This window comes from Tiliqua scincoides, chromosome 3, assembly GCF_035046505.1.
Source record: "Tiliqua scincoides isolate rTilSci1 chromosome 3, rTilSci1.hap2, whole genome shotgun sequence".
Taxonomy (NCBI): Eukaryota; Metazoa; Chordata; class Lepidosauria; order Squamata; family Scincidae; genus Tiliqua; species Tiliqua scincoides.
The window spans coordinates 181449214-181465980 of NC_089823.1; positions in this window are offsets into that span (position 1 = coordinate 181449214).

Sequence of the window (16767 nt, forward strand, 5' to 3'; positions counted from 1 at the left end):
CTGCAGCCCCCCGAGCGGCGCGATCCTGGGGATCGTGCTGCTGGTTCCTCCCTGCCTCCTCCCTGCCTCCAGGCTGCCCCTGCACCTTAAGGGGGCAGAGGCCAGGGCCCACAGGCTGGGGCGTCATGGCACCCCAGTTTGAAAAGCCCTGGACTAATACATATATGAATGTGAAATTTGGGTTGTTTGATAGTGCCTGGAGTATTTTTAGCTGGGAAGAGATATATTTTGCTGTACAGTGCTTTTAGGTGGTATGATATTTTTGAATATGTTTGTAGCTTTCAGCATCTATAAATGGTATTGAAACCCAATGTGGAAAGCCAATGTAGATAAGTTATATATATGGTATATTTTCCAAAGCACACTCACACGTACACACAACCTCTACCTGCAGAAGCCAGAAGTAAAACACATTTCTGCTAAGCTTCTGTACTGCATAAGGGACGAGGCAGCAGTTTTCCTAGTCTCATTCAATGACTAGGAATGTAAAATTAACTAGACTGAACTGCAAAGAGCTCTTGGTCTACTCAATTTCAGTCCCAAGCTTAATCTTGATTTCACTTTGTACTTCCTTTTACTTTTTTAAAGCATAAATACAGTACATTCACCATCCTGTCACTTGGGAAAAATAAATAATCTAATCCTTTTAGAGAGTTCCGAAAGAGCTCCAGGCATTGGACAGGTGACATTCCAGTGCAACCCAGTAGGCACCATAACAATCACACAGAAATGTGTGTGCTTATACTGAAGCAGTGCTAGTCATACTTCTGGGGGTCTCTTTTGGCGCAGCTTGAAGAAGCACTTGAAAATCTTAAAAACCAGTTTGACCAGAGACCATAACGGGATGCAGAAAGTGAATGAATAGGCAATGACAGCTCTACAATGCTAACTCCACCAATCTCTGAAAAGCGATAGTCTGTTAACAACCCAAGCCTCAGGATAGTGCAATTCTAAGCCTGTAGAGGGGAATGTATATCAGTGCAATAGGCTACAGAAGGGTTACTGTAATTCTTTGTTTCAGTATCTCTTTCACTCCTTGCCTCCAGCACATTGTGCTGATTTAAAGTCTCTCTAGAGGCAGAAAACTGCATGCACTTCCTGCCTTTTCCTGCCAGCATAATATTGGCACAATTAGAACTTGTTTCAACAAATTCTGTGGATCAGACTGTCTTCTGGCTGCAACCCAAAATTAGTTAAGTGGGCAATCTAAAGCAGAGCTATACGACTGCAGTCAGTGGCGCTATTCCCCACATAATTGCATTGAGGAGCATACTGAGGACTACCTAGAAGCCTGTCATGGCCAAGTCTCCAGAAACAATATAGGAAAATAAATTTCCATCTTTAATGTTTAGGGACGGACCTTTTTAAAGTATCCACTTGTCTTAAAACACACAAGATTTCCTGTGCTTTCATATATTGGAAGCACAGGTTTAAATGTATTTAGGGGTAAAAATCAGAAACATATTTTCTCTCTATTTATCACTGTGGACCAGCCAGACTAAAATAAAAGCATAAGCATCATTTTCTAAAGCTGAGCAAATCAAAATTAGGAGAAACAGTTAAATCTGAAACTCATTTTGTCCTCAAAATATCAACTGGCTTCATCTTGAAGCTCTACATTGTGGGATGACTCCATTGTCCCATTGTGTGGAATGAAAGGGCAATTTATACTTCATGTGGAGCATCTTTATCCTTGGGGGTTCTGTTCCTGAATCTCCTGCAGATACCAAAAACTGCAGATAACAAAATCCGCCCATCTTTGCTCCAAACATGATCAGAGGCTTGATCTGGTTGCGTCTGGAGCCGTTCTGAGCCTCAGAGAAGCTGCTCGCCACCTCATGAGACCTATCTGAGGCTCAGAATGGTGCCTGGAGCAGTTTTCAGACGACTTCAGGTAAAACCGGTTTTAACACAAATTGTCCAAAAACCATTCTGGGTGCCATTGTGAGCCTCCAACATGTTGCACGCAGTGGCACACGGTCACTCTAAGGCTCAGAAAACTTCCCAAACACGACTGGAAGAAGGTTCTGGTTGTGTCTGGGAGGTCTGCAGGGAGGGGTAATCTGGGGGTTCGGCAAATCTGTGGATGCCGAATCAGAGGATAAAGAGGCCTTTATATAGAAAAGTCTACACTAGGCCAGGTGCAGAAATTCAGCTCCCAGAGCCCAATCCTGAGTTGAGCTCAGCCATAAGGCATGTTTGCAGGCCCTATTGCCAGGCAGGTGCCTGAGCTCCACAGCTCGGTGGTTACGCGAACTGTCAAGCAGCAGAGAGGTAAGTGGAGGCATGGCGGCAGGCGGGGAGGAGGTGTTCCGTGGAAGAGGGAGGTGGGCGGAGGGCGGGAAGAGGATGGGGGCGTTACAGGGAGGCGGGGAGAGGGCGGGGAGGAGGCATGCCGGGGGGAGGCAGGTGGGACCGATGGAGCTTTGCTTCACTGGATCCAAAGCCCCCACTTTAGGCTCAGCACCTGACACGGAGGTACTTGATTCACTGCCAGACTTTTGGTTGTCAGTGAATTGAGTAGCTCAATTGCGGGACTACCCAGGGGAAGGGGACAAAAGTCGCCTTCTCCCGAGGAGCCAGTGGCGGCTGCCTGAGGCGTGTAGGATGCAGCAGCAGCCATTTTTGGCGCCACCGCAGCCCTGCGCCCTGGGCAGCTCAGGATTGGACTGTCATTCATCTACATATATACATCTGGCAATCTGATATAGCCTACCTCTAAAACCAGGAGCTTGCACATACTTACCATGACACGTGAAGAACGTTTCCTCCAAAAGTTTGTCCAATCCCCTCTTAAAGGCATCTAGGCAATATGCTATCACTACTTCCTGTGGCAAGGAGTTCCACAGACTAATTACATGCTGGGTAAAGAAATATTTTCTTTTGTCTGTCCTAACTGTCCCAATTTTAGTGAATGTCCCCTCCCCTGGTTCTGGTGTTATGTTGGAGGGAAAAGAGTATCTCTCTATCCACTCTATCCATCCCCTGCATAATTTTGTATGTCTCAATCATGCCCCACCACTCAAGTGCCTCTTTTCTAGACTGAAGAGCCCCAAACACTGTAGCTTTTCCTCATAAGGGAGGGGCCTCAGCCCAGTAATCATTTTGGTCACTCTCTTCTGCACCTTTTCCATTTCCACTATGTCCTTTTTGAGATGTGGCGACCAGAACTGGACACAATACTCCAGGCGTGGCCTTACCATCAATTTGTACAACGGCATTATAATCGATTTGTATGATTTATGCATTATATTAATTTGTACAATGGCATTATAATATTATTATTATATTTTCATTTTAAATAGAGACTGGAACAGTTGCAGAACTGACAGCCCAATCCAATTTGGTCCTTACTCTGCTGCAAGGAGTGTTCTGGTAGCATAAGGACCTTTACAGCTAATGCAAAACACAACAATTTCCATTTGGAACAGTCAGCTCTGCACTCCAGTGGATTGATGACACCTGCTGGTGCTTGTAAGTCAGTGCAGGGGGTGGAAGGTAGGTGACAAGGGGGCAGAATGGGGCAGGAAGGAGGGCGGCTTGGGGCCAGGAAAGAGATGGTATGGATGGCAGCGATGCATGCCAATATCCTATCTGCTTTCCTGGTTTCGATCACCTAACCCAGGTCCATGTGGACTTGCACCAGCAAAATCACTAATACAGGCCCAAGCAGACCCAGTGGGCTGGAGTGAGCTTACTCTGGAGCACAGGAGCAAATGTTCCCTTCCCTCCAGAAGGCCTCCAGAGAATGTAGCTTGAGCAACGCTGGTGCAGCTGCATTACCGAGCAGTGAGTTAAGTAAGGTTGGGTTGTAAGGGTGTTATAAATTGCCTTTCATATTCTTTATTCATCTGTTTAATAATGATTTGCTTTTGTTCTACGGTACTCAACTTGAACATTATTTGGTCGAAAGTGGGTTACAATACATATAAATAAAATAAATCACACTCACCTGGCTTTGTCTTGTTCATCCATTCTGTGTCCTGTGAGGTATTTATCAATCCTGTTTTTCAGATTTGAACTGAAACGGAGGAATGATAGCCTGCTTAAGACCATTAACCCAGTGATTAATGGCGAGGCTGTAGGTTTTAAATCTTGTTTGTGTAGGTTGAAGCCAAATAGTCCACTGGCCCACAAACTGGAGTCTTAGCCTGAGAATCACAGCGTTTCCTTTAGTATAATACAGTATATAGGAAATGAATTATAAGTAACAAGAGGTAGAGAATCCCAGGCCAGAAGCTTTACTTAGTAAATAACATGTTCATAGCATAGAAACCAACATACAGCCCAATCATATTCATTCTGCCTCCCATCATGTTGCCTCACACTGCAGGATTGGGCCCAGAAAGGGGGTTAGGATATCAGCATAACCAGAAATCCTACCCTCTCCTGACCCTGATCCACCCATCCGCCACTCCCTCTTCACTCTTCCCCTGCCCCATTTTGTCTCCTCCCCACACTTTTACCACCCCTTCCCCCTCTCCCACAGACTTACCTGCTATGACAATTGGCCAGAGACATAATGGCACAGGCAGGAAGGCTCAGGCCTTCCCACCGATGCTGCCAGCCGTGCGCTAAGTAGCACCCTGGCAGAGTGCCTTCTGCAACTGGAGCTGGTGACTTTATGGCAGTCAGTACTAGCAGGGAACCAGTTCTGACAATGGCCAGTAAGTTTAATATTGGTCTGACAGCCTTTTTTTTTTTTTTTTAATGAATGACCAGTTCGGAAAATACTAGTGAACTATATTAACAGTTCAACTGTTGTAATCCCTTTGATGCCATAATGAAGCACTAGGCTTACTGAACTACCAAATGATCATTCTCATTTTCGATCATGCAATGACAGCCCAACAAAAAAGGGAAGCGAATCAGAACTGGTAAATATTCAATGAAAAATGTCATTGTAGTTCTTATAAAGGGAATATCCTCGGCTTTTTTCACACTGACTTAAATCAGCAGAAACTAGAGCAATGGGCATAAAATGAAATAATGGATGCATTATTTCTAGTGGGATTTATATCACCATTCAGTCGAATTCTTGATACTTCATCCTTCATATTAGAAACTTCTTCAGGGGAAAGAAATAACAGTTTGTCTTCTTGAGAACAAAGAACAAAGTGTCTCTTAGCTCTTGAGAACCTCAGCTATCATTATGAAGAGAAAGAATCTGTCCATTATCGAGAAATCCCACTAGAGAACTAGAATATCTTACCAAGTAATTCTTCAGCAAACTAAAAATGCCCCCTGAACATAAGAAGCAGAAACTCGGGCCTCAAAAAGCAAAAACATATTTTCATAAATTAAAGAGACAGAGTATAATTCCATCAACGTTCATCTTCTGATCCCACCCCACTCCCCGCCCCCGACTACTTACTGCCTTGTTTACAGCCCACTTCTAATGGAGAATGAGTTAATTCATCAAATTAGCTGTGCTACATGCTATTCTTCAAGAACTCTTGTGGCAGAAAATTCACTGTTAAGCCCAGCTGGTATATACCATTTTAGGGGCATGCTATAAATGTATACAGCTAAGTTCAAATATTTGCCCCAATTCACAGAAGCTTCTTTGGATCTTCTGCCTTTCCCTCATCCCCTTCCCTCAAAAAATAGAAAAAAGAAAAAGAATGATAGGGGAGCAGGAAGAAAGGGTGAACTTCAAGAAGAGGGCAGGGATTCCATGACAGCTGTTGCTGTTTGATTTGTGTAAGTTGTCCAACTAGCTTAATATATCATACTATTGCATGCATGACAGGGGCAATCCACCTCAAAATACAGTTTCCTCAAAACTCTGTGTATGATGGCCCATAGTCCAAATGGAAGCATTTGGAAATATCTGAGTTCAAGTTCCAGTTCTTTCTTGCCATGGACTCATTACCCATGGTTTTGGATATATGTAGTCTTGGAAAGGTAACATGGTTGTATAGCCCATGTGTTCCATGCATAAAGTTCCAGGTTCAGTCCATAACATGTTCAGTTAACCTGAGAAAGTCTTGAAATCCTGACGAGCCCCATCAGTGAGTATAGACCATAATGACATAGATCAGTGGTTCTCAAACTGGTAGGTCACAACCCACCAGTTCATGTAACACTTCCCCCATTACTTTAAGGGGCGGGGGAAGGGAAGAGGCAGTGAAGCAATCAGGCCTTATTCCCTAGGAGTTTGGAGCACCCGTGAAGCCGCTCTGCTCTCCTTGGACTTGTGCCACCTCAGGAGGTGGCGCAAGTCCTAGGAGACCCATTGGACCAAAGGTGCTTTACCTGGAGGTAAGGGGAAAGTTTCCCCTTGCCTCTGGCTGAGCCACCTTGGGCCCCTATCATGCACTGGATACAGCACAAGCCTCTGTTCCAGCGCAGGATAGGATGGCGCCCTTAACTAGATAGGACTGCTGGAGTCTGCAGGAGGTGCGGGGAGCACTACGCAGCCCTGCGCAGCACTCCCCGAGGCTTGGAACATTCAGGAAAAGCAAGAGCAAAGCACCTCCTGCAAAACGGAAGTGCTTTGCGTCCACTTTTTCTTAACGTTCCAAGCCTTGGGGAGTGCTGTGGAGGGCTGCGCAGTGCTCCCTGCACCTCCTGCAGATTCCAGCAGTCCTATCTAGTTAAATGTAAGTACAAAGCACCCCCTCGCCCCCCCCTTAGTGAAGTGATCCTGGGGATCGCTTTGCTGACCTAGCCCCTCCCTCACAAACACTTACTGAGAGAGAAAAGCTCCCTCAAAGTCTGAGAAACGCTGACCTAGATCGACCTGTGGTCGGCTCAGCAATTTCATTTTTTCAGATATGTGAATTATTAACTTCCTCTTAAGGACAAACAGGACGTGATGCGAGGGATCTATGATTATACTCTTATACTTTTTTTTAACAATTAGCCTATGTTTTGAAAATCACAGATGTGTTTATCTAACAGAGAGTGCTTAACTCTTCCATATTGTGCCCTATCCTCAGGTGCATCATCTCTCTCCATAATAATAATAAATAATAATAATAAACTTTATTTTTATCCCGTCCTTCTCCCCAAAGGAACCCAGGGCTAAAAGTATGCAAAAGTTTTGCATAAAAGTATGCAAAGTTGTCCATGGAGAGGGACTTATCTCTATACCTGTTTTCTTCCACCCTACAGAAAGACCTAAGAGCAGAGCTCGGGGACACTTATTGTTTACATTCTTATACCATTCTTCCTCCAAGGAGCTCAGAGTGATATATATAGTTCCTCCCGTCCTTGTGACCTCACAACCCTGTGAAGGAGGAGAGGCTGAGAGATAGTGATTGGTCCAAAGTCACCCTGGAAGCTTCATGGCTGAGTGGAGATTTGAACCTGGGTCTTCCAGGTCCAGCTCAAGAACCACTTACACCATCTTGGAGTAGTGTGAGAAGGACATACAGATTAATCACACTCTCCCAAAGTGCTGCTTCCCTGATTTTCAAAGCCCTCACTTCAGGCTGACAACTAGCTTGAAAAGTGGCACTGCCTAAACACAGGCCTAGTTTGGTCCTCAGATCTAGTTTGTCCCTTACTTATAGGCAGCCCAATCCTATGCTGCCCCAGCAACCGGGGGAGCAGCAGCACCGAAATGGCTGCCACTGTATCCTGTGGGCCCAAGGCAGCCGCCAGAGTCTTCTCAGGGTAAGGCAATGTTTGTTCCTTTACTGCAGGTAAAGGTCCAGTGGCCCCAATGGGTCTCCTTGGAGCTGTGCCAGCTATTTTGCTGACTCAGAACCGAGGACGCCCAAGTTGGGCTTTTAGACCAGGGATGGGGCATAGGATTTGGCGCAGAGTCTTCCATTGTCTCCACACCTTCACGGACCCAATTGTACCTCTAGCCCACCCTCTCCCTGCCCAGTTCTGCTTTCTCCCACCCCCTCCGTCCCCAAAAGAGAAACTTGTTGCTGACTGCTCCCATGGTGGGTCCTCCCAGTGCTGGCACTGTGTGTTCAGGACCAGCAATAAAGTGCCTTATGGCACATTTATGACACCTGGTATTGGAGATACAAGCATACCGCTGCTGCTGGACTCAATAGGATTGGGCCCTTAGCCATCTACAAAACAGGAATGTCTTATTTTTAAATTGTTAACCACCTTGTAAATTATTATCCTTAAATGTGATACTTGTGGTAGGCTGTGTTGATCCAAGATTGGCCTGTTTGGTCACCAGAGGAGAATGCCATTTAAACTAATTAAAGCATCTGAAGGGGTGCTGTACATCCTTGATTTTAGAATGATAGAAGGATTCCAACTATTACTTCTTAGCTTCTAATCCACAACCCCCCTTGTTATTACTTGTATACAGACACTTTAGAAGTTTTCCCCGGGTGACCTCTGAAGTTTTTACCTGTTTCCAGTTCCTGAGTTTTTTCCTTAAAGATTCTCAGTGTGTGTCTTTTTTTTCTTTTTCTCGCTGTGTCTTATATTATCTGTGTCACTGTTTAAGATTATTCCTTCCTTATCCACACATCTTCCTTTATCTGCTTCTTCCTCTGTCCTGGATTCTGTCCTAGCTCTTCCATGTTCCTGACCCCTTCCTTTTGCCCACTATTTTTAACTCTCCACAGCAGCTTTTGCCTTAGTATTATTTCAAACAGTACATGTTTCCCCTCAGTTCAAATGAAAGCTGTCCTACCCCTTACTGAGCTGTTCCACAATAAACCTTAATTGTCCAGTTCAACTAAAACTCTCCTCTCTAAAAAACTTTTTAAAAATTTCCTATATTGATAAGTGATAAAACAATAATACAATTGCTAAACAAAATATCAAATGTAAAAGAAAAAGATAAAGAAAACAAGGGGAAAAGAAATAAAGATTATAGAATATAAGCTCTCTCTGTGTGTGTGTGTGTGTGTGTGTGTGTGTGTGTGTGCGTGCGTGCGTGCGCGCGCACAAATTTTCTATCTCCATCATGCCTTCCCTCAGGCACCTTCTTTCTAGAATGGAGAGCCCCAAACTTTGTAGACCTGTAGGAAAAAGGGTAGCGTTCCAGCCCACTAATCATTTTGGTTGCTCTCTTCTGCCCCTGTTCCAGTTCCACTATATCCTTTATGAGATGTGGCAGGTCTAGACATAATACTCCAGGTGTGACTTACCATCAATTTATATAGTGGCACAATAATATTGCCCATTTTTAATCAATTTTATAATGATCCCAAGCAAGGAATTGATCTTCTTCACAGCCACTGCACACTGGGTCAACACTTTCATCAAGCCACTGTGGGTGGGCCGCTGTGAGATACAGGAAGCTGGACTAGATGGGCCTATGGCCTGGTCCAGCGGGGCTGTTTGCATGTAAGTTGCCCTCCCCCTGCCCACTTCTTTCTCCTAACCCATCACAGACAGCTTAGAACTCATCAGCATGTATGTAAAATGTTGATTTCTTGCTCCAATCTGCATCATTTTACACTTACATTACAATGAAGCACGTCTGCCATAAAAGCAGATTGATGATAAAAGCCAAATACTGTTGAATGAGAGCTACTCCATTACTGTAAATTACAGGATATCTAGTAAATGAAAGATAAAATGATGAATTTGGGGCTGAAAAGAAAGGCCAAAATAGGTATTTTCTTCTTTCTTTTATTTTCTTTTAATTACCAGGATTCTCCTCACCCCACCCTTTTTTTACTCTTGTGTGTGTTTTTTTTTTAGCTATAGGGTCCTTTGTTCTATCAAACCTTCTTTGATATCAATAAGGACATCTACTGAAAAATTAATATGGTGTGATAAGGCCCAAGGTATTTAAATTAATGAGATGTTAAATGCTATGTAGTTTTATCTGTAATTAGATGACATAGATCAAATTTGATCCCAAGAGCACTTCACAATATTTGATATCATATCCTTAGAGCTCGATCATGAGATGAACTCAGCAGAAACCACCGGGATTTTTCCCCAATTGCTTTAATGGGCATGATCCACTCTTACTATAGATAGAGAACAGGATTATTTTTATCGGCCTTCATTTCCTGGCTATTGCAAGTAGTCCAACTACTGACAAAATCTTCTAGGCCGGAATTGGGAAGCAGAGGCCATAGGTTCATAGCTGAAAACTCCCATGTTTGCCAGGCTTGACTGCATGAAGAAGTCTGGGGTGGAGGGAATAACATTTTAGGATACTGCCCTGGAGTGCAGCAATTTTGTAACTTATTTTCACATAATTTATTTTAGCTATCAGAAAATCTGTGGTAGCCTGAGTCCCAGTAACCTGGCCAGCCCTTTATATTGCTGAAGCTTATGTTTTAGCAAACAGAAAGCCTAATCCTATCCACAGTGCACCTCCATTCATTGCCAGACCTGGCTGTACCTTCTAAAGTAGTTAAGGCAGTGGTAGGGACAGGGCAAAATGAAGCAGGGAAAGGTATGGAATGGGGATGGGGTCTTCAGCTAGCATAGAACTGAGGAGACTATAGGGGCAGGTCCAGGCTAGGAAGGGGTGATTGGATCCCAGAGTACATGGCTGCCACAAAGATCCTCCCCCTCCCACCCGTTCCTACCCGTCCTGGCCCCTCTGGTCCAATACCCAGTCATTTGCCCATGATCCTTCCTCAAACTGCCCCTCCTCTCTGACATACCTATGATAGCTGTTGCCCATGTGCAGCCTCCAGTCATTTGCACTGGCAGCCATGGCCTGCACAACAGCAGAGCAGCTTTCCAAACCATTGGCCTTGGACTTCAGATGGCAAGATCTACCACCCTAAGGCCCAGATAGGAGTGGTTACAGTTTGCATGTGTTAGCTGATTCAGCTTCAACTTGAAATGCACAGTTGCCCTACAAGTTCAGCTACTCTATGAGATTAGAAAATGTTCCAGATACTCAGGGTCAAAACAAATTACTGAAACCCCCATTGCTATATTAACCACCACCACTGCTGTTGGTACTTAGTACTGGGGGTTTGGCCTGGCGAGGTGGGCAGTCTGATGGGCATTAGCCCTTGGCCAGTGCTCAACCTGGCTGGCCATGGACATCACTTCTGGCCAAGGAGACAATCCCTGAATGTTCTGCTTATCTGGGACTGGAAAAAAAGAGGACAGTTCATTGTCAGATGCTTACCACATTTTGTGTGGGCCTGCGGTTATTAATTATTTAGTATGATGCTGCCATCTATCAAAGAAATCTGTATTTGAAAAGGTTTCATAAGTAAGAAGTTGGAACCTTTCCTCAGGATTTACGTATGCATAACACACACACAAGCCTAAGTGCACGCTCTCTCTCTCTCTCTCCTTCCTTTAGTTTTGTAATTACCTTTCTGTTTAAACATACTGACAAAACATAAGGCGTTCAAAAGAGCAGACAATTCATAGACAGGAAAATGAACTGCAAAATAAACATTAATCATCATGTCTTATTTGAGAACTTACAATAAACACTTATCAAGTTAATGGATGGCACAATTTAGCCATTACCTTTCCCATTTCAGTTTATCTAAAGGGGCAAAGAAAGCATAAAAGAATAAAAGAAGGACTTCCTTATTTAGTTGAAATAATGGGCAACATATCAGGACTTCAGACAAATCCCTTTGACTTTCTGCATCTGTACACACTTATTTTGATCTTAGCTCATCACTTGAATGGATCCTCCTTAACAGAGTACAACCATGTATTTCATTCTGATGACCTATATTTTGTCTGAAACTATTTTTGTTCCTGGAAAAGTGGACAAATACAGTCAAAGCTTTCAACACCCGTCACATGAGGGTTTTTTCTTCTTCCATAAAGTCAGCAAAGTGAACATGTAAACTGATTATGATGTACAGTGCAGAAGAAAAAGGACTTAAATCACTATAATGTCCACCAACATTTGATTTTTAGTAACTTTGGTCCTTATGGTATGTTAGACCAAATTATGCAGTATCATGTCATGAAATAATATTCAGTCTTTCCTTGGAATAATTGTACATAGCAAAATACTGATTTCAGTTCTGTGTATCCACGTCCATAAGCAAACTGGGAAATGTTCAAGGGCTGATAATGAAACTGAGAAAGGGAGAGATGAAAGAATTAAAATGAATATTAAAAACACTGATACACATCAATGCCAATGGCAGGTTGCTGGGCAAAGCTCTGCACAGAGGCCTCTGTCTTCTGCTCACCCTCCTGAAGGTGCATTAGTAATACAGAGCCCAATCCTATGCATGACTACTCAGAAGCCAGTCCCATTATATCAGGGGTGCTCAATAGGTGGATTGCGATCTACCGGTAGATCGCGAGGCAAAATGAGTAGATCGCGGAGTGCCGACCCCCCCCCTTTCTGGTGCCTCTGGGAGGAAACGCCGTGAGTAAGGCCCATTGTACTCAATGGGGCTTACTCCCAGGTAAGTGTGGCTAGGATTGCAGCCTCACAGCCTAATCCTAGGCATGTCTACTCAGGAGTAAGTCCTGTTATACTCAGTGGGGCTCAAGGTACACCAACATACATTGTACACATAAATGTTATATGTTATGATGGCGCGAACATTGTAAAAAAAATCTCTGGTAGATCTCCGGGCCTTGCTGGGTTTCAAAGTAGCTCTCGAGCCAAAAATGTGTGAGCACCCCTGCATTATATCAATGGAGCTTACTCCCAAGTAAGTGTGGATAGGATTGTGGCCACAGACATCAACACTGTTGGTGATGCAGCTGGTGATACAGCCACCAACACCAGTACTGTGGATTCAGGGATTGGCCTGACCAGGTGGGCTCAATGGTGGATGTAGATAGATGCTTAATCAGTGACCAATCGCTGATGCCACTTCACTATACATCTAGAAATGGTGAGCCCTGGATAACCAATGCCAATCATTTGAAACAAAATGGGCACTTTTGTAGTGTTCTGCACACAAGAATAGAAGAAATACTTGTTGCTTTAAGAAAAGACCTCCTTACAGGAAATGGTGGCCAGAGATAGCGGAGCAGGGAATTGCAAGAAACTGCAAAAGTTGTAATTTGTTGCATGCTTTAACAGTGGCAGAACTTATATGCATGTAGCAGAATAACACGAAATGAGGGTGGTAGAGACTTGACAGAGTCAAATGGCCTGTGCTACTTTAGGCTTCAGTAGCAGGAGAAACATTTTTTGGAGTACATCTTTATGTAAAAAAAGAAAAGATAAAAATATAGAAAACTAACAGAACTGGGAGAAGACTGGACTAGATATACAGCATTCCTGATGTGATGATATTCTTCTTGCAGGATGTTTTTAACGTGAGAAAAAGTGCTATTGATATTGGCAAAGTGAAATGGTACAGGCCCCACTGTTACTTCAGGATTCTGCCATATCATTTCACTACAGACTTGGCTCACATCCTTGGTTAATGATACTTTGGAAAACACACATACACGTGCATGTGCATGTGAGAGTATTTGCGTAAACACTATCATTTATATCCAATACTTGGACTAGGGCAGGCCGAAAGTGTTGAAAATACATAAAATGTCTCTTAGAAATACAGAAAACTCTACATCATACAATATTAAGAGCCTTCAAATACCTTTTTAATCCTCCCCTCTAACTTTCTTTTCCTTCTTCAATCATCTTCCTAACCAAGCCTGCTACAGTAGAATGTTTTTTGCCTTGTGTGGGGGAACCAATAATAACAACAACAACAACAACAACAACAACTAGGTATTTATATGACCTCTTTCTGGTCATCGGATTACTCCTCTGACTTTACTCAAGGCGGTTTACATAGGCAGGCATTTCTAAATCCCTCAAGGGGATTTTTACAATAATAAAGGTTCACTCTTTCAAGAACCAACAACATTTCAGAATGGATCTTCCTGGTTTGGTCTCACTTCTGGCCTCCAGTTCTCCCACGAAGGCTGGTGGGAGACCAAGTTGGTATTTCACTACTTTGTTAGGGAAGCTTGGTTATTCTTGCACTTCCATAGAACTGCCCTCCCTTTTTTCAGTGCTCCTTTAAAACCTCTTCCCAGTTCACGCTGCTGCATGCCCTTGCTAATAATGCCTTGTCATGCAGTGACAGAATTATGCTCTCACACTGGTTTCACATGTCACAAATAATTGCTCTCATTGCTCATCATATTGAAGTTGTCAGGACTCTCTTACGCCTATAATTTGTGCGAGTTGATCATACTTTGGTAAATCAACAGGTCATGGCCTATGGCCTCTAACTCCAGTGACTGGCTGAGACTGACCTACAAATCTTATGACAGGGACAACAGAGAGGGTATGAACTGTTCAAGGCATTGTGTCTATCAACTGCTGTTAGGAAAAATCTCATTCTTTCCTCCTTTCGGCATTTTCTAAAGAAGAGTTTTGCCATAATTGTAGCACTATCAGTAGAGGTGGGAGAAAACGATTATAAATGAAATAAAAACACATAACACTACTTTGTGCACTTTTCATTTTTGTAAAAAAAGTTTGTTTATTATTATTATTATTATTATTATTATTATTATTATTATTATAAAATCCCAATATCCCAAAATAATAAAAAAATTCCAATATCTGCAAAAAAGAGTTTTTTTTGTTTTTATTTATTATTTAATGGGGGGGGGGAGTGAATGGGTAATGACTGTGGCTGCATCTGCTGACACTATACCACCTACCACTATATACCACTATACCACTATATCACCTACCTAGTACACTTTTAAAGCTATTATAATTTATAATTTTGAATAAAAACACATAACGCTGTTTTCTGCACTTCTAACTTTGGAAAACATCAAAATCTGCAAAAAAAATAAGACTCTCTCTCTCTCTCTCTCTCTCTCTCTCTCTCTCTCTCTCTCTCTGTACATGCACACACCAAAATAAATACATGCTCATATTAGGGTTATCTGGATCATTTTTGTTAAACCACTGACTTGGTATCTTTGTTCAGCACAAATGAATTGCATTAATCTTTCATATATGCACAGATTAAACTTCCATGACAGTTTTATGAGTGACTTTTTATGAGTAACTTCTGTAAAACTTTATTGACTAACACAGGTTCAGATATGGTTCCAGTCTCAAATACTGTTTTCATCATTGTATACAGTCAAGTTGCATTTTGTCTGGCTGAAAAAATAAAAAATGAAAAAAATGAAAAGAAAGCTATGGCATTCTTGACTGAGACTTTTATAGTGAATGGGAGGGCAATTCAGGCATCTTTTGTTACCCAGGCCTTCAATAGCTCAGCAGCGATATGCACCAGAGGAAAAGGAGACCTATGAACCTACACAAGAATAATCCTGCACAAATCGGCCGCAGGGAGGTCAGGAATGAATTGTTTTTAACTTGGATGCTTCAGCAGCAACTTGTCAAAAGTAGTGTGTGCCCTGAAGAAACATGTATTTCTCAACACAGAGCGGGATTCGTCATTTACTCCAAGCTGCAAAACACCACCGGTTTAAATGTTTGCTTCTCAGCAAAAGATTTTTTTTTTTTTAAAGCACACAATGAACACAAGCATCCTTTGTGGCTGAATCTCTCCAAATGTCTGCCTGAGCATTACCTCCCTCTGCTTTCATGAGTGATACAAATGGTGAGGTAAAGGATTGGTATCGCGTACTTATTATTCCAATTGCAAAGACAACAGCTGGCTCTGGGTCCTTTGATTGCCAGGTGTTTGTCTGATGCCACATGTTCATTTGAGGGCCTTTTGTAAAAACATTGAATAAATGAAAGCGCGAAGGCTCCCAACATTTCCAGTTTTTTAATTCAAATGCAGCAACAAAAGTGATAAGCTTCTCTTTTAGGGAAATAAAGCCCCACTGATTAGTGATGTGGAGAAAGGAAGCTTGTTATAAAGAATTGGCCATTTATTCAGAAAACATTTGTAAAACTTTCCCCCGCTATGAGCAATCTGCCTCTTTACTGGCAAGGCATGGGGAATACATTAGGAAGATGTGGCACTAGAACTCTTCCATGATTCTGTACCTTCCAAAGATCCAGTCAAGACACAGGTGCTACTGGCTGGTTGACTGGGTAACCCTAGAAGAGGCATCCAACTTATTATGGAGAATTATATTATGTAGAATTATTACTTTGCCAACCCTGATTGGCGCATGTGGGCGTAATCTCTCTGTGGTTATATATAATTAACTGATGGTTTGTATTGGTGCAGTTTATTTATCTATTTAACTAATTATGTATGTTATATGTATGTTGTAGCTTTTTTTTTCTTTTTCTTTTTGCTATGCCATTAAAGGTTGCTGAAATTGTTTGTTTATTACTTTGAAGAATCAGGTGTCCAAGCTAGGGGTGCCTGTGGATCCCTGAGAGAATCAGGTGGTGGCTGTGGCCAGGAGCCCCTTTACACAATGTTGGCTAGTGCGCCAGCTGTGGCTGGCACTGGAGAAAGCAGAACTGATAATGGTCAGTCATGCCTTGGTCCTGTCTCATTCAGGATACAGCAACATGCTAAATGTGGGGCCGCCATTTAGAAAGTATAATATTGCAACTGGCACAGAATACTGTTGTCCGAGAATGGAAGCGTAACTTTTATGGGGAACATATTACACCCGCATCTGATTCCATTTGCATTAGCCAGTTATGGAATTATGGTTTGGTAAGTGGGACATATGCCCCATGTGCAAAAATAAATGGGGCACAAACAGGGTGGGAGTGAAAGAGATGCTGCTCCCCAGGGCTTTTTTTCTAATGGAACGCAGGGGAACGGAGTTCCGGCACCTTTTTGCAGGGGCCCCTCCCCTTCAGAGGCATTCCAGGAGGGGGGGAGAAAAACAGAGCCATTCATTGGGTGGGTGCTGGGGGGTGCAGGGTGGGCAGGCGCCTGGCCCCTGCCTGACCGCACAATGACTCCCTCCTGCCCCCATCTGGGCTCTCACCTG